At 41.2% G+C, this 27982-nt stretch overlaps 1 pseudogene; it reads left to right on the top strand.

The window, feature by feature from the left end:
• Positions 1–16: 16 nt before the first annotated feature.
• On the top strand, positions 17–22010 carry LOC147896813 (protein NUCLEAR FUSION DEFECTIVE 4-like; annotated as a pseudogene).
• The last annotated feature ends 5972 nt before the right edge of the window (positions 22011–27982 follow it).

The following is a 27982-nucleotide window of genomic DNA, read 5'->3' as shown; positions in this document are numbered from 1 at the left end:
TTGCAAGCCAGCCTCAATGAGCACCGATGATCGACACAGTGGCTCCAATGCCAACTACAAATGTAGCAAAGTCAACGCTAGCCGTTCGCCACCGTTGATAGAGATAACGTCAACTCCAGTGGCTCAAAATCCTACACTAGCTTCAACACGGGCTCCCAGTCCTCCACAGTATGCAACAAGTGACTCCAAAGAGCAACATGACAATGCAAGATGAGCAACCTCTATGATTGGCTTCAGCAGCTTAGCGGCTCCCTCAACGGCCAAAGGCATAGTACACCCTCAATGGCCACGTATCTTTGCCACATCACCCTCTATCCACATCATCATTTTTGATCACCCTCTAGGGATTAAAGTTTGGCCTTTCTTCCAAGAGCCATAACTTTTGATCCAGGTGGAATTTGGAGGTGATTCAAAAAGAAAAAATGATTGCCATATCATGCTCTATGTGGTGGGGACCCCAAATCTTCTTTTTGACTTTTAAACAGGTCAGCATCATTCAATTTTTATCATTGGACCACCTCCTAATCCATTGCAGCCATCCAACACGTAAAATGAACGAACTAAAATTCATTTTGCTGCATTTTACGCTTCGATGTGTAGTCTAGATCTAGACTAGCACATCCTTAGAGGAGATTCAACTCCACCAAGCTAAGTAAGCCATTGCCACATTACTTGATTAGTTACCAATGGCATCAGTCCCATCGGATCTATCATTGGTCTACAAATTCATACATCTAACACCAGCTCAGTCACTTCGCATTTGGTAGTTCATATGTGAGGTGTGTTATTCGAACACGCACATACCCGATGAGTATGATACTTTGCACACGTGTTAATATAGCCTATGTTGAGGTGTATGCAAAGTTTTGTGCCCATCAAATACGCTTTGGACGGTCAAAGTCACCACAAACCCCGTTTGTGTTATGCACAACCGTCCAAAAACACACTCTGAGGTGTGTTATTTGAACACGCTCATACCTGATGGGCATGATACTTTGCACGCAGATTGAATCCCACCTACGCTGAGGTGTAGTAAAAGTATTGTGCCTATTAGATATGATTTGGATTGTCGAGTCGCCACAAACCCCGTTTTTGACCAAGTGTTATGCACACCATCAAAAAACACACTTTGAGTTGTGTTATTCGAAAGCGCACATGATTTTTTTCACATGCATCAATACCACCTATATTGAGGCATGTGCAAACTATCATGTACATCAGATATGCTTTGCACGGTCGAAGTCACCATAAACCCAGTTTTTCATAGTGTTATACACAATCGTCAAAAAATATGCATTGAGGTGTGTTATTAGAGCATGCACTTACCTGATGGGCATAATATTTTTCAAGTGGGTTGATCCCACCTATGATGAGCCAGGTGCAAAGTATCGTGTCCAAACTGCATTTTTCAGCAAGTGTTATGCACACTGTCAAAAACCACCCTTTGAGGTGTGTTATTTGAACGGGCACATACCCAATGGACATGATTCCTTCCACACACATCAATACCACCTACATTGAGGTGCATGCAAAGTATTGTGCCCATCGGATATGCTTTGGATAGTCGAAGTCCCCACAAACTCCATTTTGCACCAAGTATTATGCACACCCATCAAAAAACACGCTCTAAGGTGTTTTATTCAAATGCGCACATACTAGATCGGCATGATACTTTGCATGCACTTCAATACCACCTACATCCAAGTATGTGCAAAGTATAGTGCCCATCGGATATGCTTTGGATGGTCAAAGTTGCCATAAACCCTCTTTTCAAAATGACAAATTTAGATCATGCTTTTCTCCAAGTATGATGTTTTTTTAGATTTGGTTTAAAAAACTATATAATAAAAGATTGTTTGTCATATTAATGATGCCTTGGCTTATTCATGATTGAGACACAAATAGAACTAAAGTATCCATTAACAGCAATAAACTTATAACATGAAGTTGTATATCTATCTCATTGAATTCATGGTAAGTATACTTGACTCTCCTTATGTTTCCTAGTTTTTGCATTGTTAGTTCAAAATAATAGTGAGTAAATATACTTTTTATTGAGAAAGGATCCTTTCTAACGCATCAAAAAGTTTTCAATCTGAGTTTAGGATCAAAAGTTATGATCAAAATAGTGACTATCGCTTTTTTCCTTGAAGAGGAGACTTAGATTGCATAAATTAAATAGATCATGGATTCAGATTTTGACCTCTACTCTACAAAGTTGTAGACAGAAACTTAAGATTTCCAATGCATCAAAAAAGTCATCAATCAAAGTTTTGGATCAAAAGTTATGATCACAATAGTGAGTGCTACTTTTTTCTTGGAAGAGGCAGCTTGTTGTGTAGACAATTTGGACCAAGTCATGTGATGGAAGAACAACTGTGTGTCGAGGATCAAGCCAATAGTAAAGTGATGACAACTAGGTGTTCGGAGTGGCCAAGAGGCTGTACAAGGCTGATGTGTATGCATGTAGGAAACCGATGCTAGAAAATAGTCAATGAATATAACTGTACATGGGTGGCATATGTGCATGTAAGAAGAATGCAACAATCTTGCATCCAAGGAGGAGAACTCCGCCAAGTGTCACACTATGTGATGAATACTATTTCTTGACGGTTGTGCATAACACTTGGTGAAAAACGGGGTTGATTGCACCCTCGATCATCCAAAGCATATCTGATGTGCACAATACTTTGCATGTGCCTCAACATATATGGGATTGATGCATGTGCAAGGTATCGTACCCATTGGGTATGTGCACATTTGGATAACATACTTCAAAGTGCATTTTTTGATGATGTCCATAACACGGTAAAAAATTGGATTTGTGGACTTCGACCATCCAAAGCATATCTGATGGGCATGATACTTTACACACACATCTCCATAGATGGGGCTGATGCATGTGAAAGATATCATGCACGTCAAACAACAAACCTCAGAGCGTGTTTTTGGATGGTTGTGTATAACACTTGGTCAAAAATAGGGTTTGTGGCGGTTTCGACTATCCAAAGCATGTCTGATGGGAACGATACTTTGCACGTGCCTCAAAAGAGGTGATAACTATGCACAGCCATAAAAAAATACGCTTTGAGGTATGTTATTTTAATGCACACATACCCGATGGGGATGATACATTTCATATACATAAATCGCACCCATGCTGAGGTGCATGTAAATTATTGTGTCCATCGGATATGCTTTGGATGGTCTAAGTCACCACAAACCCCATTTTTCACCTAGTGTTTTGCATCAGAGCTTGGTAAGAATCTGAGTGCTTGGAATGATATTCCTAGAAGATTCCAACTACATTCTATCTTCTTCTCAAAATGCCTCCTATCTCTCCTTCTTCTACCTTGAGCTTTGATAGATTTGTTCTCTCCATCCACGCAATATCTTGAGAAGCCCTTTCAGCCAGACCTTCCTTACTTCTGGGAGACCCTCCTGACTGGTGGGATCTCTGAAATACATTGCCATGAAGACGCACTGCCTCTTTGTGTATTCCGCGCCACTTCTGCAATGCTACTCATCTCAGTCAACAATCTTGCAATTCCTCTGAGCCAAGCTTACTCTACACCTAGAGCTACCCTCTAAAGAATTTTGGGGTGACTTGGTCCAACAATGAAGGAGAACTAGACAAAAAACTAGTCGACTTGTCTTGTGAAGATAGTTTCCTCAAGCAAAGGAGATGTTGCTGCCGCTGGAGTTATAATACACCATTTTGGCTATGGTTTGTTCTAAATCTTTCTTGCATATGGATCTATGATTGCGCAGTAAAAGCCCCTATCTTGGTGATGCTTGGAGTGAGGTACCAAGCCTCCAAAGTTTACATGTACTCTGCAAGCATTTCTAGTGTATTTTTTGGAGTTTTTTATGCTACACTAAATGCTTGAGGAGTAAAACACTCAGTTCAGAGATTATTCTTCCAAAAATCAGTTCAAAGTGTGTCATTTCAGTTCAAAGAATGTTAGTTCAGTTGGTACTAATGTCTTGACAACATGCCAACCTCAAGTTCTCAAAGCTCTTCAAAAATCAAGAAGACTACAAAGATAGAGTACAAGGTGAAGAAGACTCTAGTTAAAAGGTTGTGGGAGAAGCCACTGGTTATGATTATACCAAACAATTAGGTTTTTCAAAATTCTTATCTTGCAATTTGCATCTATATGGTGAAGGTGATTTTTTTGTTTAGAAAGATTGACCTTTTGTAAAGGGATTAGACACTACCATTAATTTGGTAAGACCTTCCCAAATGGCTTCCAAATTGAAAATAGATAAGTTTGAAGGAGAGGGGTTCCACACTTGGCAAACAAAACTGAAGTTTATTCTCATGAAAAAGGGAATATGGAAGGTAGCAAATGGCAAAGAAACTAAACCTACATCTGGAGAAGGAGAAGCTTCATGGCTTCCAAAAGATGAAAAAGCTCTTGCTATAATTGCTCTTGGTCTGAGTGATTCCTTTATTCATCACATTGATAGATGTGAGACTGCTCATGCTACATGGACTCATCTTGAGCATGTGTTTGGAGCATAGGGAAGTGTTGAGAGTTCATGTTTAACATCATGTGATAATGTGTGCATAGCATAGCACCATCAGGTGATCATATGTACATTGCACTAACCTTATAGAGTGCTATAAAGAAAAGGGTTAGATCCCCTAACCCTAACCCTAAATGGGTTTGTATATATATTCTATTCAACTAAATATAGTGTACAGTTAGTCATTTGTGGTGTGTTCTCTAGCTGTGCCCTCTCTCCTCATCTCCACTCTTCTCCTCTCCCCTCTTCATATTTGGTCATGGCATGAGAGCTCCCTTGCCTTCCGTTGAGGCATTGCGATTCTTGAGAGAGTGAGAGAGATCGAAAGATTGAGACAGTTCTTCTTGAGTGATCTTCACTTCCATTGAGTGGAGAATTTCTGTCCATTTCCATTTCTCTTGTGAGATTTTCTTTCAGAAAGAGAGACTTTGGATCTATTGCATTGCGAGAGGGAGAGAGTTCAAAGGTAGAGAGAGTGAGGGAGTGAGCTTAGCTACCTCTACACCTCCTTGGCAACACCTTCAACTGCTTCTTTGTAGTCAGCAACCTCTCCTTCAACGAGCATCTGCGAGCAAAGCAGCTGCAACCGAGTGCAACAACGACCTCCTAGAGCTACCTAACAACCAAGCTCCCTCAATTGCAGATCTCCAGTGATTGCTCCATAGAGCCTATCAACACCATGAGCAAAGCCTCTCCTTCAATGACTCGGCTACCTGGCTCTCCATAGCCTCCATCGACAGCAGAGCGAAGCTCAAGTGTTCAAGCGAAACTCCAACGCATTCGTCTCTTGCAACATAAGAGCATTCATGGGCTTCTACAGCTCAGGGGCCTTCTGCTCCTCCATTTGAGATTGCATCAGGCTCGTAGCTCCAACTAAGGCTTCTAAGAAGTAAGTGTTGAGCAAAACGGCTCCAACAGCCTTAGCCAAATGACCTTGGCACCAATGAACTCTTCAGTCCCGGCCTCTAGCAATGACTTCAGCCTGCATGTTATAGCAACTAAGGCCCTCAACTTAAGTCAGCCTACATGTTATAGCAACTAAGGCCCTCAACTTAGTAGCCAGCCGACTGGAAGCCTTAGCTCCTCAACAAGAAGCAAGCTTCTAGCAACTCCGATTACTGCTAACCAAAGCTCCGCCTCCATAGACCTACGACTTATGTCGCCACCAACATAGAAGTGGCTCCCACAATAGCGCTGATGAATGACCACGACCAACAGCTCTTCTTCATACTAGCTTCCTCAACCCGGCTCACAATTAAAGGACCTATTGCAGTAGCCATCGCCAACCCTACGCTTTGACGATTGCCTAGCGCCTCCCTTGGTTGAGACCTCTAGCATCCACCTTCCACTATTCTTGAGCACTAGCTCCAGTGGCTCGGAACCTGGCCTACTCCAACAATTGGGGGATTTTTGACTTTTGTAGGCAGCCCAGCGTTCATCGCGATGCTCATAGGAGCTCCAACGACTACAGCCTGCGCCTTGAAGAAATTACATCAACGGAATCTTCGTAGATTTTGACAGAATCTAGAGATTCTGGCTTCCCAGTAATTGACACATGGCAGGATAAGGTAATACCTAGGTTAGGTCTACAGTTTTCCATGTGGCATACTTATCTACATGCCATGTCAGTAGCCCCTGCCTTGTGCCACATCATCAACTCATCCTCAATCTGTCATGTCACCAAGCTGACACGTGGTAGCCAACTGCCATGTCAGCAACCTTATCTGCCACATCATCACTGACTGCCACATCATCATCAATTGCCACATAATCACTACCATGTCAGCATAGCCACATCATCAATGCCATGTCATCATTACCACATCATCTGCTAACATCATCATTTGTGCCACCTCTGTAGTGCCACCTCAGCTGTCTAGTCAACTCTTACCTCTGCAGGCACAGACAGTGCTCCACAGTCACTCCATGTGACCACTCCTACCACCTCAGCACAGGGCTCCATTGGCACACCTCTTGCTAGGCATAGTGCCACATCATCACTGCATGTGACCCACAATGACACATCATCATTGAGCACCATTTGCACTCCTTTTGCCCCTCCACTTAGATCAAGTTGTATCTCTTGATCCAGGAAGAATTTGAGGGCGCTCCAAAAAGGAAAGTCACTCATTTTTTCATGCTCTATGCACTCATCACATCACACACACATTTTGGCGCAAGTTACACTCACATTTGAGCCTCGCCGTGACAAAACCACTTCACGCACATTCACCTCTACATCGACGCATTTGACCCAGCACTTAAAAAGAACAAAAGAAAAGGAATTATTTGCTGTTCTTTCATCGATCAACAATTGGTATAGATCTAGATCTTCATATGGATGTATGGGATTATGCCCAGACCCGCAGCATCAATGGTTCACTTTACTACTCGACTTTCATTGACGACTACAGCAGATATTGTTGGGTCTACTTTCTAAAAGAGAAATCTGAAGTGTATTCCAGATTTCAAGAATTCAAAGCCATGGTAGAAAACTAGACAGGCAAAAAGATCAAGGTCATGAGATCAGATAGAGGAGGTGAATACATGTCTTCAGCATTCATGAACTTTTGCAAAAATCACGGCATTCGAAGACATTTCACATGTGTAGATACTCCTTAGCAGAATGCAAGAGCTGAAAGGAAGAATGGGACTTTAGCAGACAGTGCTAGAGCAATGCTTAGTGAAAAGCATCTTTCGAATCAGTATTGGGCAGAAGCAATAGCTACAGCAAACTACTTGCTTAATCGGCTTCTTATCGAACCGATACAGAATATGACTCCTTATGAAGCATTCACTAGACACAAGCCACATATTGGGCATCTTCGCATATTTGGATGCATATCATATGCCCACATACATGATGATCATCGCAGAAAATTGGATGCGAAGTCACGCAAATGCATCATGGTTGGCTATAGTGAAGAAAGCAAAGCATACAAATTGTATGATCCCATCAATCGCAAAGTCATTATGTCCAGAGATGTAATCTTTGATAAGGAATCAGAATGGAAAACCTCACCTACATAGGAGATAGAAGCATCGACTTCACAGTAATCTACAGAATAGGTTGATGAAGAAGAGCAAGAATTGCCAACAACACCCCAAGTAGAGCCACAGCAGCTGAGATGGTCTACTAGGGAAAGTAGACCTCAGCAAGGCAAAGCAATTCAGGCGGAAACCACCAACTATCACTACAAGGCATAGGTCCTTTTCCAACAAAAATACCGATGCTTTTTACATTAATTTTTTTTTTCACAGGCGCAAACGTCGTTATTAAAGTCATTAAAAGCGTTGAAAAAGGACCGTCGCTATATAGCCACGTGATAAATGTCGCTATATAGCAACATTGATAATCGTCGCTATATAGCGACACTGGTAAACATCGCTATATAGCGACGATTAACAGAACTAAAAAAAAAGGATTAGTGGGGCTAAACAGGGCTTGCTATGGCCCTGTTTAGCCCCACTAATCCTTTTTTTTTTGTAATTACAAAAAAAAGTTTTTTATAACAAAATTTTCCTTGCGAAAAGGGTGATACAAAATCGCTCAAATGAAATGATCGAGCAACAAAAGCATATACATGTCGAACATATATAACATTGTTTGTTACAAAATTACCCTTTCGAAAGGGTGATACAAAATTGCTCAAATGAGTGGATATGCAAAATGACATACATGGTGAAGAAAATGCAAACTGCTACTACTACTACTACTACTACTACTACTCATCCGAATCGTCCTCGTCCTCGTCCTCGTCTTGTTGGCCTGATCCTTGGTCCTCATGAGCTGCGCCTTCTTCCTGATCCTCGTCACGTGCGTCTGATCCTTGGCCCTGGTGATCGCTCGCCTCCAATGATGGGATGCTTGAGCTTTGAACCTAAGAGTGAACCATATAAATTAAAAATTAGATTGGAACTTAAAGAATAAAACAATTTAAAAAGTGAGATTACAAGTAGGAGTAGACTTATACCGTGTGAGTAGCCACCTTAGCCTAATCAACTGTTGCTCCCATTGCCTCTTGCTCAATAAACCACGGCTTTGTTCCTATGCGAAATGCACGTCGCGTCTTTGCATCTGTAGGAAGACGACCCATCGCAGCTTGCTGTGGATCCAATTTATGAGAGTTAGAGTTAGCTAAAGTGCATGTAATATGTAGTAAAACAAATAGAACAATACATTAAATGAGAAGAAGTAGACTTACCACGGTTGCCTCGAACGCCAACCGTCCGCCTGCACCAAAGTGCGAAGTACCTACTATGTCCAGCAATCTCTTCGCAGCCCTCCTCTGATCCTTGAACATTTCGGGATAGTCCCTATTCTGCTTCTTGAAGAACTTCCAATCAGCTTTGTCTGCCTAGCTGGGTTTAGCCAACCGCTTTGTGATGGAAGTACGCAAGTTGATCTACGATGCTTCAAGACCAAACCCATGCGCTCTCACATATAATCCTCATTAAACTCCCAATTTGGTGGGTTAGGGTATTTTTGTTTTAATTCATTGATGACCGCCTGCTTCTTTTGGTCATCTTGATACCGCCAATCAGTAGCAATGCCACTCTTGAAGTGATGGCTCATCAACCGTCTCATGGTGGCCATCACTGCTTTGCCCTTTCTATCTTCTATTATCTCTTTGGCAGCCGTGATTTGATAGGAGAGATTAGCTAATGAGTATGGAGGACTGATGGTAGCAGAGTCAGAAGGAGTGGAAGCTGTGCGAGCGTTTTCGGAGCGAGGAGTAGCAGTGGGAGTAGGAGAGGGCAAGGGACCTGACTGATACTGTCTCTGGACCAAGTGGAGACCTGTAGGAATGTGAGTGTGCTGACTCATCTACATCTCTCGAGTCAGCACAACATAAGCTGCCCTTCCTACTCTTCCTTTCCTTACGAGAGGCACGCACGCATAGGTGATGACCCCTCGGTCGAAGGGGCATGAGGGGACGGTTGGGCAGTACGTCTAGCCATCGGTGTAGGGGAGGGAATTGCTGAGGTCCTCTAAGATAGCAGAGAGAAGAATCTCACTGCCTCCTCATCACTCATCTACGCTACAAACTCATCGGGACTCCCAACAAAGCCATGCATGGCTAGCAAAGGAGTTCCTCGAGGGGTAGTTGCAGTGCTACGTCTGAGAGGAGTCGGACCAGGGGTAGTCGCAGTGCTAGGTCCGAGAGGGATCGAAACAGGGGTAGTCCTCGGGGTAGTCGTGTGAGAGGAATCAATGTCCTCTGGAGCATATAGATCATGAGCTCTCCTCCTACGAGGCTGTCCGTACTCGTCGGATGTGTGACGTGATCCCATGTCTAACATAGACACAAACACGAAAACAAAAAACAAAAAACAAACATAAGCATAGGCATAGGCAAAGGAAAAGAGGAAGAAGAGGGAAAGGAAAAGAGGAGACATATGCATGATAAGCATAAGCATAAGAGACGGAGACATATGCTCATGCTTATGCTTATGCATGAGCATAAGAGAAGGGGGAAAGGAAAGAGAGATTGGAAAAGGGGAAAGAGGGAAAGAAAGAGTGAAGAAGAGGGAAAGGAAAGAGGAAAAAAGAGACATATGCTCATGCTTATGCATGAGCACATGTCTACTTCTCTTATGCTCATGCATAAGCATAAGCATGAGCATATGCTCATGCTTATGCTTATGCATGAGCATAAGAGAAAGGGGAAAGAGAGAAGAAGAGGGAAAGGAAAGAGGGAAAAAGAGGGAAAGAAAGAGAGAAGAAGACGGAAAGGAAAGAGGGAAAGAGAGAAGAAGAGGGAAAGGAAAGAGGGAAAAAGAGGAAAAGAGAGAAGAAGAGGGAAAGGAAAGAGAGATTGAAAAATGAGAAAGAGGGAAAGTAAAGAGGGAAAAAGAGACATATGCTCATGCTTATGCATGAGCATATGTCTACTTCTCTTATGAAAAATGAGAAAGAGGGAAGGAAAGAGAGAAGAAGAGGGAAAGTAACGAGGGAAAAATGAGCATATGTCTACTTCTCTTATGAAAAATGAGAAAGAGGGAAAGAAAGAGAGAAGAAGAGGGAAAGTAAAGAGGGAAAAAGAGACATATGCTCATGCTTATGCATGAGCATATGTCTACTTCTCTTATGCTCATGCATAAGCATAAGCATGAGCATATGCTCATGCTTATGCTTATGCATGAGCATAAGAGAAGGGGGAAAGAGAGAAGAAGAGGGAAAGGAAAGAGGGAAAAAGAGGGAAAGAAAGAGAGAAGAAGAGGGAAAGGAAAGAGGGAAAGAGAGAAGAAGAGGGAAAGCAACAAAGAGGGGAAAAGAGGAGAAGAGAGAAGAAGAGGGAAAGGAAAGAGAGATTGGAAAAGAGGAAAGAGGGAAAGAAAGAGAGAAGAAGAGGGAAAGTAAAGAGGAAAAAGAGACATATGCTCATGCTTATGCATGAGCATATGTCTACTTCTCTTATGCTCATGCATAAGCATAAGCATGAGCATATGCTCATGCTTATCATGTGCCACTTGCGGATGTATGGGGAGGAGCCCGAACCAGTACCCATTGTTGGTGTTGCACGTGTTGATGGACTATCGGTAAGTCAAAGCTATTTAAGTTCGCAGTCTTATTGGATACCAAGAAATACAAGATCTTATATTTACACGAAATCTTAAAACAGGATGAGGAGGCTGACGAGGGTACACATATACCTTCACACTTTGAGCAAGACTATAGTCTCCCGGATGATGACGAGGGTATGGTCGACATGATGGATTCTATTTTTAGGGGCACTACATCCCATGTACATGTGATGTTAGAGTCTGAGGTCAAAATGCGAGAGTTGCAATCAACACAATTGTACGAGGGTGCTAGGATGTCTAAACTACGTGCTTGTCTCTCAATCTTGAATCTGCAAGTAAAGTATGGGTGGTCGGATACAAGTGTCTTGGCCTTAATGAGGTTAGCTCTTGCATTAATTTGACTCATTATTTGGATATTGTTTGTTTTGAGAATCATCATGTTTGTTTTGAGAAACATCATTTGGATAATGTATATCGAATCATCATTGTTCGAAGCCTATGTATGTTTGAATTGTCATAGGTTGCTCCAGAAGATGTTGCCTGCACCAAATACCATGCCCGCATCAAGAGATGAAGCAAAAAAGATGCTAACAACAGTGGGTATGGATTATGATACCATCCATGCTTGCCGTAATGATTGTATTCTCTTTCATCGTGAGCATGGAGATTTGGCTAGTTGTCCAAAGTGTGGGGAACAACGATATAGAGATGACTTGCAGGGTGAGCGAATACCGATAAAAGTCTTGAGACGCTTTCCCATCATTGCAAGAATACAACACATGTTCCGATGCAAATCCATAGCGGAGTTGATGACATGGCATGCATCTCATCGGTTCAACAATGACACATTGAGGATTCCCGCAGATTGTGCAGCTTGGAAGCACATAGATAATCAGTGGTCAGACTTTGCGAGGGAGCCACACAACTTACATCTTGGGCTCGCCATGGACGACGTGAATCCTTTCGGGTTACGCTCGACATCTTGGTCAACATGGCCCATAGTCGTGGTGAATTACAATATCCCACCATGGCTAACTAAAAAAGGGACACCTCATGCTTGCACTACTTGTGCCAGGAAAGTATAAGGAAAAAATATGGACATGTACATGGCACTTTTGATAGAGGAGTATAGATATTATGGAGAGGAGTGCAGGTCTTTGATATTTCCAGAGCTCCTAGACATACCAATGATATTTTGGTCAGGGGTATCTTGATGTGGACCATGCATGACTACCCAGGATATGGAGAGTGCGCAGGTACGTGGTTGTGTCTCTACATGTATAATGAGGAATTATGCTTTTATGACTCTCTTTCGCACGCATGTCTTATACTAACACATTCATGCACGCATGCAGGACTTGTTACAATTGGGTACCATGCTTGTCCAAACATATGAGGAAAAATGTTTATGAAGGTCATGCTCGATACCTTCCGCTCGACCATCTCGCACGTGGAGGTCAGCTTGATCCACCACCATCATATTTGAAGGCAAGTGACTGGATTCAAGCTTGGAGGGCGAATGGAGAGGAACCTCCTCCTGGTATGAAGAGGCTATCGATCTTTCACGAGCTTCCTTATTGGGGTCAGTTACAAATCAATCATCTCTTGGATCCCATGCATATCTTCAAGAATGTGGGGGCTACTATTTGGGCACACTTGGTTGGTTCCAAAGACTCGAGAGGAGTGCGAGAAGACTTGCGTGCTATGAATAGGATGTCTCATTTGTGGCCCCAAGTGCATGTTTCGGGAAAAGTTGTCCTCCCGAAAGCAACGTGGATCCTCTCTATGAGGGAGGATGCAACGATCAAGGTAGACATTGCCTCTTTTCAAACACTGATAGGGTACATGCGTTGCTTGAAAGGAGCATTTTCAAAGGACAATAAGCTTAGTGGGCTCAAGTCCCATGATTGGCACAAGGTCTCACAGGTATTCTAAGTAGAATTAGTGTACCGATAATCATGATGCGTTAGCGTAATTATGATTATGTTATATTGTTGACATGACTTCTTTGTTGCTTTGATAGTTCATCCTCCCAATTACAATAAAAGGGTGCTTACAAGAAGATGTTAGAAATGCTATATTCAAGATCTATGGTATTGTGAGGTATTACTATTAAATCGCATTGATTGCATTTTCTTCAATTTAAGCTGATTAATCTGTAGACTGATTATGAAAATATCTTACATGGACATGTGAAGGGCTGCAGCACGTTGACCGACCACCGGTCACTTTTCAGTCTTGCGGGATTCGCTCATGAGCAAACGTTGGAACTCTTCTCCGTCGCACTCCAGAGACGTAACGTAGAGTAGTCGTGGATTTCCGTCAACCCATAAAGCCATCTCTGTTGTTGTTTTCAACTCACAAAGCCATCAATCTTGGCAATATTGAACTGCAGCATGTGGATAGCTGCCAGCAGACCGACCTCTGGTCACGTTTCCTGGCCTCATTCGTTCATGAGCAAACGTCGGAACTCATCTCCGTCGCACTTCAGTGAATTAACGTAGAATCAGGAAATAGACGTGGATCTCTGTCAACTTATAAAACCAACACAAACTTCATAGTTGCAACACCTCAATGGCATAGACTGGACGGACCTCGGATCACGTTTCCTCGCCAATTCGCTCATAAGCACACGTTGTGCACTAGATCTACTCCAGAGACGCAAACCTTCTTTAATATAGACATAATACACACACTAGTTTGACTCAAGTTATAACTTCTCATTCTTGTAGTTAAACACACACACGCACATGTGCACACACACACACATGCACGCACGCATGCACTTGCACTTGCACGCACATGCACATGCACACACACACACACACACACACACACACACACACACACACACACACACACACACACACACACACACACACACACACACACACACACACATTCACTTATTACTTTTTCTCCACGTACACACACACACTAGCACCCTTTATGATAGACTAATATAATACTGATACATTGTTTTTGTGTGATGCAGCCTACCTAGATGACATGGTATCGATAATGGTCTCTATGCAAACATCGATGTAACATGCACTTTTACAATGACCTTTGAATTTATGTATTTGTACCCTTGGGCATGTAGCCTTCCTCCTAGATCAAGCTCTACATCTCCTCAATAGAATCCTCCAGGATCTCCTGATCGGTCTTGTAAGCTTTCAAAGATGTAACAATTTATTAATGACCTTTTAGCTATGTTAACTGTGGCTATGTATAATTGAACCACCTTTTGGATAATCCTCAAATTACTTAAAGGATTAGGTGGCCAAAATTGAGTCACACCTACCTTTGTGGTGCCTTGAATACTTCGTGTTGTCATCTCCCTATTTAACTACCCTCACCACATATCCTCGACGCGACCTCTATCATCAAACCTATACCCTCTTCTACTCTAGCCTTAACCCTTTTCCCTCCTACCTACTTCCATAATATGCTGACTCCCCAGGTTCGTAGTTTTGCCTATTCCTCAAACATGTTGTGTACCCTGGGTATCCCGTTGATATGATTTGCTGTGTATTTCTTGCTCCCGTACTACTCTTTTAGCCTCCTTACTGAGTACCGCATCCGTTGTCTATGACTCCACCCTCTTTATCTTTTCTCTCACACCCGTTTGCTTTACGAACTTATAGTGCTATTTGCCTTCGCTACGGTGTGTTTCTTATTGCACCTTGCTTCATGCTCCCGTGTTCACCACCCTTAATCCTCCCCATTTGGTCATGAATTCGTGGCCACGCTATGAGCCACTCCCTGCCACTAACTTGTCCTAGTTCTTTTCTACTTCCATGAATGATACACTGTCGACCGTTATTCTTGGCTTAGTTTCGTCCTTCGAATTCCTTCCTATATGCTACTTTCCTAGTGTATATTTCAAACTTGCTAGCTCTCCCCTAGCCTCGTACTTGATACAATTAACTGTCCTTCCCTGTGCGCCATAGTCTTTCGTAGCGCCTTGCAACTTTCAGACATAGCACTTATCGCAGACGTGCTTTCCTTGCATGTATTCGGAACTTACACTGTGTTTTGTTGTAATGCTCTTACCGTGTATTCTCTCGCTGATCATAGACTTGCCTTATTGGTTCTGTCCTAGGCCAAACTTTTCCTCTCCTCCTTACATTGAGTTCTGCCACTTCTTACATGCATGGCTATTCTTGTGAGCCAACTCTTGATTGATGTAGTGTCTCAAGACGCTAGCCTTCATGGTCGCGACATGCTATCCTACGTGTTGTAAATCCATATAGAAACAATGAGAGTACACAAAAGTAGAAGTTTATTTCAAGAGTGGTTACATATATAGGCAACTGCCTCCATGTAGGTAGATCCCAGATCCACAATTATCTCAATCAATCACCTCCTATGATCACTCACTCATCACACCAACTTGACACACCTAACTAGAACATTCTAGCACACCTACACTCACACACTTCTTGCATAGGACTCCAATCCCATAGGCACACACACACACACACACACACACACACACACACATCAATTTGCCCCTTCATTCCCTCTCACAAATTGATGACCTCATCCCTCAGCAGTAGTACATGGGATGCTCCATGGCTTGCCCACTATCATGTGGCAACACTCATGGCCCCAACCTATGACTCACTCATAGGATTCTTGGTTTACAACTGGGAGATGGACACTGACTATGTATGTAAAGCCCAATGAGTCCAACAAGGAAAAATCTCAAAACACTAACAATCATTTAAGGATGGACTATCCATGGCAGAGAACCATTATTGACCTCATACACACATAACTCAAAAACCATATGGATCCTTACCCTTGTCAAATTTGACTTGGGTGTTGTAAGCAGTGAGAGCTTGAGTTTTGACATTCTGTGGTTCTTCTTCTTCTTCAGTTTCTGCTTCCTCAACAAGATTGGCTGAACATCTCTTCTTGGCATAACATTCCTTTTTAAAGTGTCCAGGTTTGCCACAAAAGTTACATTTCATTTTGCTCTTTCCTTTGAAGTTGCTTAAGTTGCTTTTGGCCAAATATGCCCCTTCTTTGTAATCACTTATTTGTTTGATCTTTCTCTCCTCTTCCAAGAGTGATGCTTCCGTTTCTACCAGATTTATCTCTGGAATATTAGTGAATGTGGTAATAATAGTGCCATATTCTTCAGTGAGACTTCTAAGTAAGATGGCAATTAAAATATCTTCATCAAGATTAAACTTGATGCCAGATAACTGTGTCAAAATGCTCTTCATTGAATTTAGATGTGAAGAGATAGACTCCCCCCTATCCAATTTTAAGTCAAAGAACTTGATAAGCAAGCTATACTTAGAGCATCTTCCTGACAAAATATGAAGAGGGGAGAGGAGAAGAGTGGAGATGAGGAGAGAGGGCATAGCTAGAGAGCACACCACAAATGACTAACTATACAATAGATTCAGTTAAAAAAATAGAATACATACAAACCCATTTAGGGGATCTAACCCTTTCCTTTATAGCACTCTATAAGGTTAGTGCTATGCACATATGATCACGTGATGGTGCTATGCACACATGATCACATGATGTTGAGCGTGAACTCTTAACACCTTCCCTCAAGATCAACATCATGAAGTAGGCCTTCCCTCAAGATGATGATTCTAGGGAATCGAAGAAGGACTGAGCATTACATTCCATCACACCCCTTTAATGGGAATGTCCTTCCTCTGCGTCAAACTAAGAGCTAGTCGGTGTTTCTCGAATAGCTCTTTACCGAGTGGTTTGGTAAAGATGTCTGCAACATTCTCTTTGCTATCACAATGTTGCACTGTGATGTCACCAAGTAACACACTTTCTCTGATGAAGTGCTCTCTGACATCAATGTGCTTTGTCCTGGAGTGATATACTGGATTCTTGGCCAATGCTTGAGCCAATTGATTATCACAGTATATTGTTGTTGGATTTGACTCATCAAAGTAATCTGTTTCTGACAATAGTCTTCTGAGCCATATAGCCTCACATGCACCTGTAGTGAGTGCTCTATATTATGCTTCAGTCAAAGACAAAGAAATAGTTGGTTGTTTGTTTGACAACTATGATATAGCACCTTGACCAAGGAAAAATGTATATCCCTGTGTCGATCTCCTGGTCTCAAGATCTCCGTCATAGTCACTGTCATAATATCCCATGCAACCGTGGATACCTTACTCTGTATTCTATCCCAAACTATCTTATACCTCTGATGTATCTAAAGACTCTTTTGGCTGCATTCCAATGAGACTGTTTTGGATTTGCCATAAATTGTGCTAGTGAGCTTACTGCATAACAAATATCTGGTCGTGTGATTGTCATATATCTATAAGAGATCCAATGAGTTGCCTACCTGTCATTGACTGTAGGCTTTTCTGAATCTTTAGTAACTTTCAAACTCTGTTCCATGGGAGTGGCTGCAATCTTGCAATCTGCCATATGAAACTTCTTCACGAGACTGCCAACATACTTGAGCTGACTCATGAATGTGCTATCTGAATCTCTCCAGAACTCAATTCCAAGACAATAGTGCATAAGTCCAAGATCTTTCATGTCGAACTCTGCAGATAAGTCTTGGTTTAGTTTTTTGATGAAGCTATTTTTGCTTCCTGTCACAATTAGATCATCTATGTACAAAAGTGGAATAGTAATGTCTTCCCCTTGAATTTTGTAGTAGAGAGTATGATCTGCATTGGATTTCATGTATCCCAGATTAGCAAAATACTTATCAATTCTGCTGTACTAACTTTTGGGTGCTTGCTTTAAGCCGTAGAGACTTTTCTTGAGATGGCAAACCTTATTTTTCTTTCCTGGTTCAACATAACCTACTGGTTGTTGCATGTAGACTTCCTCGTCTAGATAACCATTGAGAAATGCGTTCTTAACATCGAGCTGATACACATTCCATCTGCTGAGTGTCGCTAGTGATATCAAGAACCGTATGGAATCCATCTTTGCTACTAGAGCATAATTTTCATCATAGTCCTGACCGTAATGTTGTGCAAATCCTTTTGCAACTAGTCTAGCTTTGTATCTCTGAATACTACCATCTGGATTGTACTTCACTTTGTATACCCATTTGTTTGTTATGGCCTTCTTTCGTGATGGAAGGTCGCATAATTCCCAAGTATTATTCGTATACAAAGCATCCATTTCTTCATTCATAGCAGTTTGCCATTCTGGCTTGTCTATTGTGTCTTCGAAGTACACTGGCTCTCCTATAGCCATGATGGTAGTCATAAGAGCATACACTACTACACACGGATCCTATTGCGACGTTTACGTACCGACGTTTAGCACGCGCGTGGCGCTAATTATCGGTATGAAAAGTGCATCCCGTAAAGCGTCGCTATATAGCGATGTTAGATAAACGTCGCTATATAGCGACTGTTACAAAAGTCGCTATATAGCGACTTATTAGTGTCACTATATAGCGACACTGAGATACTATTTTATAGCGACATTTTCCAGAGAGGATTTTTACTCATATAGGCCTTAAAAGTTAGTTTTTTCCAATGATTTTTTTTTAAAAATTTTCATACATGTTTGATCTCATAGAGAATAAAAATATAAGAGCATGTACATCAAGCCTTTGAAGCTCATATATTCATGTCCAAGTTTGAGATGAAAAAAATCAATTAAGAGCATTTACATCAATTGTTTCATCTTGAGCCAAGTCTAAGGCGCCAAACAAGTCTATCTCCAACTCTATACCGAGTTGATCTCCTATATCATCATCGTACTCTAGCATCGTACGTTCACCTAAAAGTACTTGATCATCTTCTTCAATAAAGTGTGGTGATTCTTGATGATCGTTGTCTTCTTCCTCAATATCGTGATCTCCATCTTCTTCCCGTGCAATGTCATTATGTGCATCTTCCTCTTGGCTCATATTGTGATCTTCATTTTCTTCGCTAGATTCATCGGGATCAATCGGATCCGGCATTGGTAGTGGCATCTCCATATCCACATCTCTATCTTCAAAAATTTGCTTACTTCGTGGTGCAACTTGGATCACGTACCACCATCTTGGATCAGAACGATCCGGATGAAAAACCACCTATATTGAAGATGGGTGCCAAATGTCGTCAATTATATATATGAAATTATGCTCAAGTACATGTATTAATGGATCTCTAAAAACGAAAGCTTCAATTAATTAAATCATTATTATGCACCTGCTCACAGTGCTCAGGAAGAACAAAAGTATCACTTTCATCGGTCCAATGTTTGGTGGAGTCTATTGCAAAGAAACCGCTACTATCTTTTCTCACTGTCGCATGGGGACCGTTGTAAATAGTTTTAAACCATTTTACATCAAGAATGAAAATACTAAATCGTCTGAAATCAACTTCATAGATGTCGCGTATGGTTCCACAATAATCCAACTGTGAGGAGAGAAGATTGGTATCCGGAGCACTTGCTCGGCTATCTTGTGTGAAGTTAGCCATGACTCCATAATCATACGCGACTCTCTTTGAATCGATGCGTTCCACGCGAAAATGTCGTTCATATGACCATAATGCACTGTACTTTTTGTACTGTAAAAGAGCATCATTAAAACAATGAAGATGCATCTATTTTATAGCGTATATTGCCACAAATAATTACTTAATTACATCAAGAGGTAAGAAACTTACATGCACCATACATCCAGATGATAACTCTCGCTCGCACTCGTTTATTGTCTCTCCATCACGTTCGGCTTTACGTAGAGCCAGTTGTAGCCAATCAAGTGACATGTGAGTGGGGAGAAGAGCCAGATCCCGTGGATATGGTTGCGATCGCCTGTACATTACTCTGAATCTCGTCCTTGCATTTATTCTTTCTGCTTTGGCCACTTCATATCTCTCAATCCACTTCTGCATCTCAGGGCTATTAAGGATACAAAACTTATTGAATTTCTTCATTTGCTCTTCGCTCATCTTTCTTTCAATCCCTTTTCCTTGGGGAATCTCGCCAATGATGCGATCATCATCCTTGTTATGCCAAGCTTGCGGCATATCGGGATCCGTGGATGCAAGAAACTCTGATATATACTAATGACTCTTGCACAAGCCATCCCTCTGCCATGCTTGCTTTTGGTCTTACTCTTCGTCTTACAAATCCCTTCAAAGTTTTCATAAACCGCTCGAGAAAACACATCCTGCCCCTGGATTTACTCCAGCGACTTCTCAAGAGCAAATGGCTCGTCATGGTCGTCGGTATGTACCTCATGGCTTGTGCTGGCGCCGCCTACGATTTCGCAGAGCGTCAAGGCCACCTTGCGACTCGACCAGAAGCAACTCAATACCATCTCGTTTTTCCTCGGCGTAGGTGACGGCGTCGGTTTCATCGCAGGATTGCTCTTTGATTTCTGGTTGCCTTCCGGCGTCCTGGCAGTCGGTGCCTTGCTCAATGCTTTCGGATACTTGATGGCTTGGCTCGCCCTTACAGGGCGCTTGTTTTCCCTGCATCATCTCAGGGTATGGCAGCTTTGTCTATTCCTAGCTCTTGGAGCCAACGCACAGACATTTCCTGAAACTGCCGCCATGGTCATTTGTCTCAGGAATTTCCCTCGACGCCGTGGCACCGTATTAGGCCTCGTCAAGGGCTTCTACGGCCTCAGCGGCGCCATCCTGCCTCTGATTTACTACGCTGTGTTTGGGGATAATCCAGTCTCCTTCCTCTTGCTCGCCGGATGCCTCCCCTCCGTGATCTCGCTGCTCTTCATGTTTGTTCTGCGATTCCTGGATGATTCACAGGAAGACGGTGATTCCAGCACCATGCGATTTTTCCACGGAATCGCAATCACTCTAGCAGTGTATCTCATGTTCCTCCTAGTAGTTGAAAATTTGGCTTCACTCACTAGGCCGCTTGTCGCAGGTCTGACCTCGCTCATGTTGGTCATTTTGTCTTTACCATTATTGGTGGTCCTGTGGTCGGAGATCAACAAGTCCCGTCAACATGAATTGGGAAATATGCAAGCTGCTGACAACTCGCAGACCCAGAACGGGTCTTCGACACCAGCTCAATTACCCGTGGGAGCGCATGAGGAGCCACAGCATGACTCCAGCTCGCAGGTAGGATCGATTGAATCAGCCCAAGCTAGAACATCCATGCAGAATAGAAAAGGGATCCAATCTCTCCTGCTTTCATCTCCACCTAGAGGTGAAGACCATTCCATCGCCCAGGCCTTGTTGTCTTTGGACTTCTGGATACTCTTCCTAGCATTAACCTGTGGACTGGGTTCGGTGATGGCATTCATCAACAACATGGCGCAAGTGGGATACTCACAAAATTACTCGGCCCTTAAAATTAACACGTTGGTGTCTTTGGTCAGCATTTGGAACTTCTTCGGCCGCATTGTATCTGCTTTCTTCTCAGATTTCTTTATGGATGGTGCTTCCGCAATCACAAGACCTGCTCTTTTCTCGATTCCTATAGCGATCTTGGTGCTAGCAAACCTCTTGATTGCATTAGGCGTGAAAGGGGCACTTTACATTGGCTCTATTCTCGCGGGTTTATCTATTGGAGCTCAGTATACCCTGACGGCTGTTATCATATCAGAGCTTTTCGGCCTGAAAATACTCGGGACGCTCTACACTGTGCTATCCTGTGCAGGGCCGTTGGGGCAATATATTCTATCGATCCGAGTAGCCGGAGTTCTTTACGATGATCATTCTTTACGATGATCAGGCCAGGAGGCAAAACGGAGGGGTAGAAATGCAGTCAGAAGTCTTATTTGCAAAGGAGCTAAATGCTTCCGGTCCACCTTCTTCATCTTGACTGCAGTAGCTGCGTTTGGCAGTTTTCCGTGTGTGGTGCTCACACTGCGCACAATGGCATATTACAAAAGCAAGGCATCTAAAAAGCATCCACAGCAAAATGGGGAACCCCCCTTCAACCACAGCGCACTAGCTCATGATGCATTAGAGATCATAACTAGTGGGAAACCCGTGGAAGAGCAAAGGCAATGAATTCAAATGTGATTTACTTGTTTTTAAGAGAAGGTGGACGTAAAATGTTGTAAGTGAATACTCCATCTCTATCATAAAGATCTTGCTTTAAGTGAATATACTCCATCTTGCTCTAAGTATCATTCCCACTTCTCACCCTTAAGTTAACCATTAAAATTTCAGATTCCAACTTCTTTCTCGTCTTAAAAGTCCTTAAAGTACCTATTTTGAAGGGGTTAAATTTACAAACTTTTGTAATGCGCAGTTAGGAGATTTAACTTACCTGCATTTTAAAAATGCGAATGGGAATGCACATTAATGTGAACACTCCGTTAAGAGCCTTAACTAGTGCTCCCTCACTGGTAATGGGAATAGGCCCTAAGACATCGAAATTTCCTACTAAGTGGCCATGTTTGAGGAATCTTCACGAGCTACGGAACATGAATTTTCATATCCTATCTTCATCATGTCATTTCTTATGATCCAAATTTTATCAAAAATATATTCTATGGTATAATTATGAGTCCTAGGATGCAATTTTATAAATTCTTCGCTACACTAAAATCATGTGGTCAAAACAACACCAAAAAATAAGTGTGTGGGTCTTACAAGGTCATAACATAATTTTTTGTATGTGTAAAATTATAATCGTGGGTATGGTCAAAACAATCTTATTTATATAAAATTTAGGGATGTATCCATTGGGACATTTGTGATCAAGGGCTTGCTCTAAGGTGCATGTATGCATCTAGTAGCAGTCACATGTTTGTGTGTGTGTATAGTGAAGCACACTTAGTGCTATCTAGGACCATGACACATGTGATGATGTAGTAGAAGACGCCCTCTTCAAGAGGTGCCAATGATTTACTAGGAAGTCCCTATGATGTAGAGCGGATTGCCTTTGATGTAGGAGAGGTGCCTATGATCTAGGCCACCGTCTCTCCCACTCTATAAATGAGAGGCTTCTCTCACAATCAATAGAACACACTTATGGATTCTTCTTGTGTCCTCAACTCTTGTCAATGATGCATCTCTTCTCTCCCACCACTTCCCAACATGTGGTATCAGAGCTCTAGGTTCTAGAAAACCCTTTAGCCCCCTAGTTGCCACATCATCATCTTCTACCCATCTCTCTCCTTCTTCATATTTTTTTCTCTCTTTTGCCTTGATTATTTTTTAAGCTTGTTCTCCCTCATTTCTGCACCATTTCTTGAGCCCTTTCAACCATAGTTTCCCCTTAATAGGGCACCCCTCTAGCTCATAGGAATTAGAGAAATATCCTCTTTGCTGCTCGCGCCGACACTTACTCTGCTTGGAAACCTCATGTCGAATTCTCCCTGTTGGAGACAAATTTCACCCATCCCTCCTAACTACTATTGGGTAACCATTTGAGGAATATTTTGATGAATTTTGAGAACCAATGCTTTAGTGGATGAGGGGAAATCAACAAAAAACCCTTTAAGCTTGCTTAAGCTCTCCTGGGTGACACTATGCAATTTTGCACATGTCCTTGCTGATGGCCCTATGCTGGTACATAGGCTTCACTTTGGCTTTAAAAGCCATCTCAAATTTTCTTCAAGATGTTTGAATTGAGGTCTCCAATTTTCCCTGTTTTTACACTACAGTTTTGGAAAGTTTTGGTGATTGGATACTTGATGCAATCTTGAAAGAGTGTTGTGGACAATTTACTATCAGTAAACTTTCAGTTAGTCATGTTTATTTAATAATCCTAGCTCTTGTTGCTCTTCTAATGCTTCATATCTGAAAGCAAAAGAAAAGAAGAAGAAATAAGCACCTTGATATGTCAATAGAAAAGTGACAAAGCTTGTGAAGAAAAAGCCATATTATTATTCTGATGCAAAAAGACTAGGATTTTTTGATTTCATTGCTTGCAATATGCACTTGTATGGTTGATATTTATAGCCATTTGTAAGAGAGAAGACACTGCCTAATCGTAAAGGTAAGACCCTCTCATGGCTACCTTTAAACTAGGGTGCAGTAGGGCGCCTAAGGGGAATGAATGAAGAGAGTAATCTATAGTATGTTGATTATAGATTAACAATGAAGGAAGGATAACATGCCGGTGTTTGAAAAATACCTGACTATGAACTAAGCTAACAATAGCAGGCCCGACCAAATGGCATATGTGTTTAATCGTTCCCTTCTTGAACACCTCGGCACACAAATAGAAAAAGAAGAATTTATAATATGCAAAAGCAAAAAAAAAAACACAGAACTTGAAATGGAAAACATATATATATAGATATGTATATATTTTATATAACCACACATAGTGTGGGCGGGGAGGCGGCGTGCTTCCTTTCCCAAATAGTTATAATCTGAGGGAACGGGCCCTTCCCCGTGCACTGAGGTTGTAATCGCCAAGAATATTAGCGTCGAGATTATCGTGAATATGTAAGAGAATGATATATTACCTAAATCTCAATGAGTGTATCTGTATTCCAACTTGAGCATCGACCAAATTCTTGTCATGATTTCTTTCATCATTTGTCGTGGAAATCCTGTCTCTACCTCCGAAGCAGTTTTTTGATGTGAACGATGTTGGATAGACGATCCAAAGAGTTGAAGTTTGCAAAATATATAGATTTAGAGGCCTTCAAAAGCACTCATGCCTTCCATCAAGAGCTTTTCAACCAAAAGCATACTTTACATCAAGTGTTGTAGGCATCTCAAGATTAAATCCAAGGCTTATATTAGGAACACAAAATTTCCCATATGCTGTCTACCATAAAAATAACTATATATATTTATATATTGATATTAACGTGGCTTTATACAAAACAAAGAAATACAAATGAACGGCTTGTAAAGACCATCAATCCAGCAAGCTTCATATACAAACCCAATTTCCCGTCCAAATCCGACGACAAATTCGATAGAAGTGATGATCTTTGAGGCTAAGCGATGATCTAATCGCTTGGACATGAGTGAATCACATACATAAAACTATCCTCTCAAATGGGAAACGAAAGTGTTGCAACGTTAATTAACAAGGGTTGCAAAGCCCATAGGATTAATGCTCTCCACCGACTGGAAATATAACAATCCCTTTTGCTCAGGATCAATGCATTGTGTACATGCCCTGATAGGTGCCCAAGAAAATCCATCAGCTCGAATATATCCGGAATGATATACACAAGCATAGAGCTCTTGATCTGATATCCAATGTCCATTAATTATACATTGACCATCGATCAGTGTACTCTGTTCTCACCTGCTGCGAACTTGTTGCATGCTCCTGAGATGACTATTTCTCTTTCAATTGAAGCTAGATGAACCATAGACTATCCCTGGCGGTGCTATCCAAGCCAACTCTAGAATTGTGATTTTCGCATTGATGCTAGCCATCTGTTCTTTGAGCGTTGTTGCATTTTACACCTTCGCGTTCACCCCCACCATCCACACTTTTGAAAATAGCTGTAAAAGCACTTGCTTCCTGGAGAGGACACCGCTCATAAAGCTAGGTGCGTAGAAGTTATAAATAAACGAGCTGTATGACAGGAAATTGCTGGTAGAAACAAAAAGTGTCACATAGGGTTAAGTAGGGTCGATGAGAGTTTATTATTAAGCGAAGAGCAAGAAGTAGGAAGAGCAAGAAGTAGATAAGGGGAAGACGAGCATAAAGCATATATGTGGGAAAAGATCTGAATTGTTAAGCAATTGTGGTTGATATACATCCTAGGAGCAACCGTATCCTGATGAAACACAGAGTCATTCTCCTTTGTGCACATATGAAAAATTTGGCTAGCTACTAAGTTCATATTGTTAAATAAGCCGTTGCGCCCACTATAGAGTAGTTTCAATGAAGCTAATCTGATTGAGCGAAGTCCACGAACAAAGAAGCAATGATTAACTAAATCGGTTGAGGGAAGAGATCAAAATCATTGGAAATCACTGACTCGAGTACGTGGATTGGTAGAGTCTGTAAAATCAAAAAAGTATCCAAAAAGCTTGATAATTTCATGAAAAGCTAAGGTAAAAAAAGGTAAAAAATAGATAGTCTAGATTAATTTACATGAATGGTCTAGATTTATGACAAGTGGCTCAAGGAGGGCTCAAAAAACCCAAACATGCCTCTAGGCTTCCTACCGTAAATACTAGACAAATTCAATGGCCAAGGCATCCATACTTGGCAAATTAAAATTATATTTGTGCTTATGAAGGAGAATTTGTGGAATTTAGTCAAGCCAGGGAATTAGTCATCACAAGAGGGTGAATCGACCACTACCAAAGGAAAGAAGAAGGCAAGTGACTCTACTTCAACAACACCAGCAGATGCTAAAAGGCTAGAGAAAGTCTATGCAATTATTGCATAAGGTTTGGGAGATGATTATGTGCATCATATTTCTGATTTGGAATCTCCTTATGAGGCTTGGCATAAGTTAGATGTGCTATTTGGTGCTAGCTCTCATAACTCTAAATTGACTTTAAAGATTAACTTCTTTAAACTTAAGATGAATGGAGACTCTAATGCAACTCATGTCAACACTTTGAAAAGTCTTATGACACAATTGGCCTTAGTCGACTCTCGAGTCACTGAAGATGATGCAGATGTGCTCTTAAAGAGTATGCCCCAATATTTTGACTATGTTATGACTACTTTGAAGAATCATCCCCAACCAACACTAGAGAGCATCATGAGTGCTCTACAAGAAGAAAAGAAAAATAATACTTCAAGGAAGATAGAAGATCAAACTCAAGCATTTACAATGAAGTTCTCATCAAAAGGCAATTACAAAGCATGCAAGAATTGTGGAAAGACCATTCATCTTGAAAAAGATTTCCATAGGATCAATCCATGCACTTATTGTGGCAAAAACAATCACTTTGAAAAGTTTTGCAATGAGAAGAAGAAAGACAAAGCAACTATGGCTAAAGAAATAACTCCATCAGAAAATGAAGCAACGCATTTTGTGGTAGATAAAGACAAAGATTGGGCCTTCTAAAGTCCACCAACATCTTTGAAATTTTATCATCACTTGGTCATATAGTCAATTTTGAGGTTCTCTGCCTGGAGTAGTACTCCAAAAAGAATGTTATGGTTATGTGTTTTAGTCCTTATAGTCTTTGTAAATCACCTCTGGTCACCATATGATGTAGGCCATGTCGTATGTCTTTTCCTCCATGGTACCTCTTGCAGACTTATAGTAATATAAGAATGTTAGATGAGACATAGAAAGTTTTAATGATGGTGGATAAGCTCCATTGTATCCAGCTACATGATTTTGAATTCTAATTGAATGGTCAAAAAATAATTACTCATGAATGATGCTATATTATATCATGCAAAACAAAAGTTCAAGGTTTAAACTTTGGTTATGTGCATAAAACATAGGTTTCATAGGTATATAACTTTTAGTAGGCTATAGCCAACAATCAAATACACATATTTATTCAATTTTCAGTATTGAAAGTTACACCTAATTTTATTCTCTATACTAAGACTATGTTCAAAAAAGTCAATACTACTAGAAGCAAATTTTTTCATAGAGTTATATGCTCGAATCGTTGTTCAACCAACAATTTTTACGAGTCCAAATAGCAACCATGCATTAGTTACAAAGAAAATGGAGGCTTTGTCATAGCTTTTTGTGTATAGAAGTATTTTTTTCATGTTCTTGAACAAGTCAACAATATATGCTTGAAGGATACTTACATTGGATAGAGGTTCAAACCAACAAAAAAAACAAATGGAACCCTAAATTACATATTTGTATATCCTATTGAGGTACCAAAGTAGTGCTAATTAGAGGATGTAAATGACTTTTTTGTGTTGGAAGGTACTAAAAGGAAAAACTTAACTTCATATCTATGCCATACTTCAATAAATCATGAACTTACCTTCTAACTTCAACATTGTTTTCAAATCAATCATGTGCTTGTAGGCAATGAGTTGTTCCTTAAAAATTTCAATGCAATGACCATATTTTCTTACCTCGAATAGAAATTTTATAGTTTGAGCATGTTAGAGT

This window comes from Dipteris shenzhenensis, chromosome 11 (genome assembly GCF_047967505.1).
Source record: "Dipteris shenzhenensis isolate YYH24624 ecotype China chromosome 11, Dip_SZ_1.0, whole genome shotgun sequence".
NCBI classification, from domain to species: domain Eukaryota; kingdom Viridiplantae; phylum Streptophyta; class Polypodiopsida; order Gleicheniales; family Dipteridaceae; genus Dipteris; species Dipteris shenzhenensis.
Note: the sequence above shows the minus strand (reverse complement) of the source record. Positions and strands in the feature narration are given on the sequence as shown.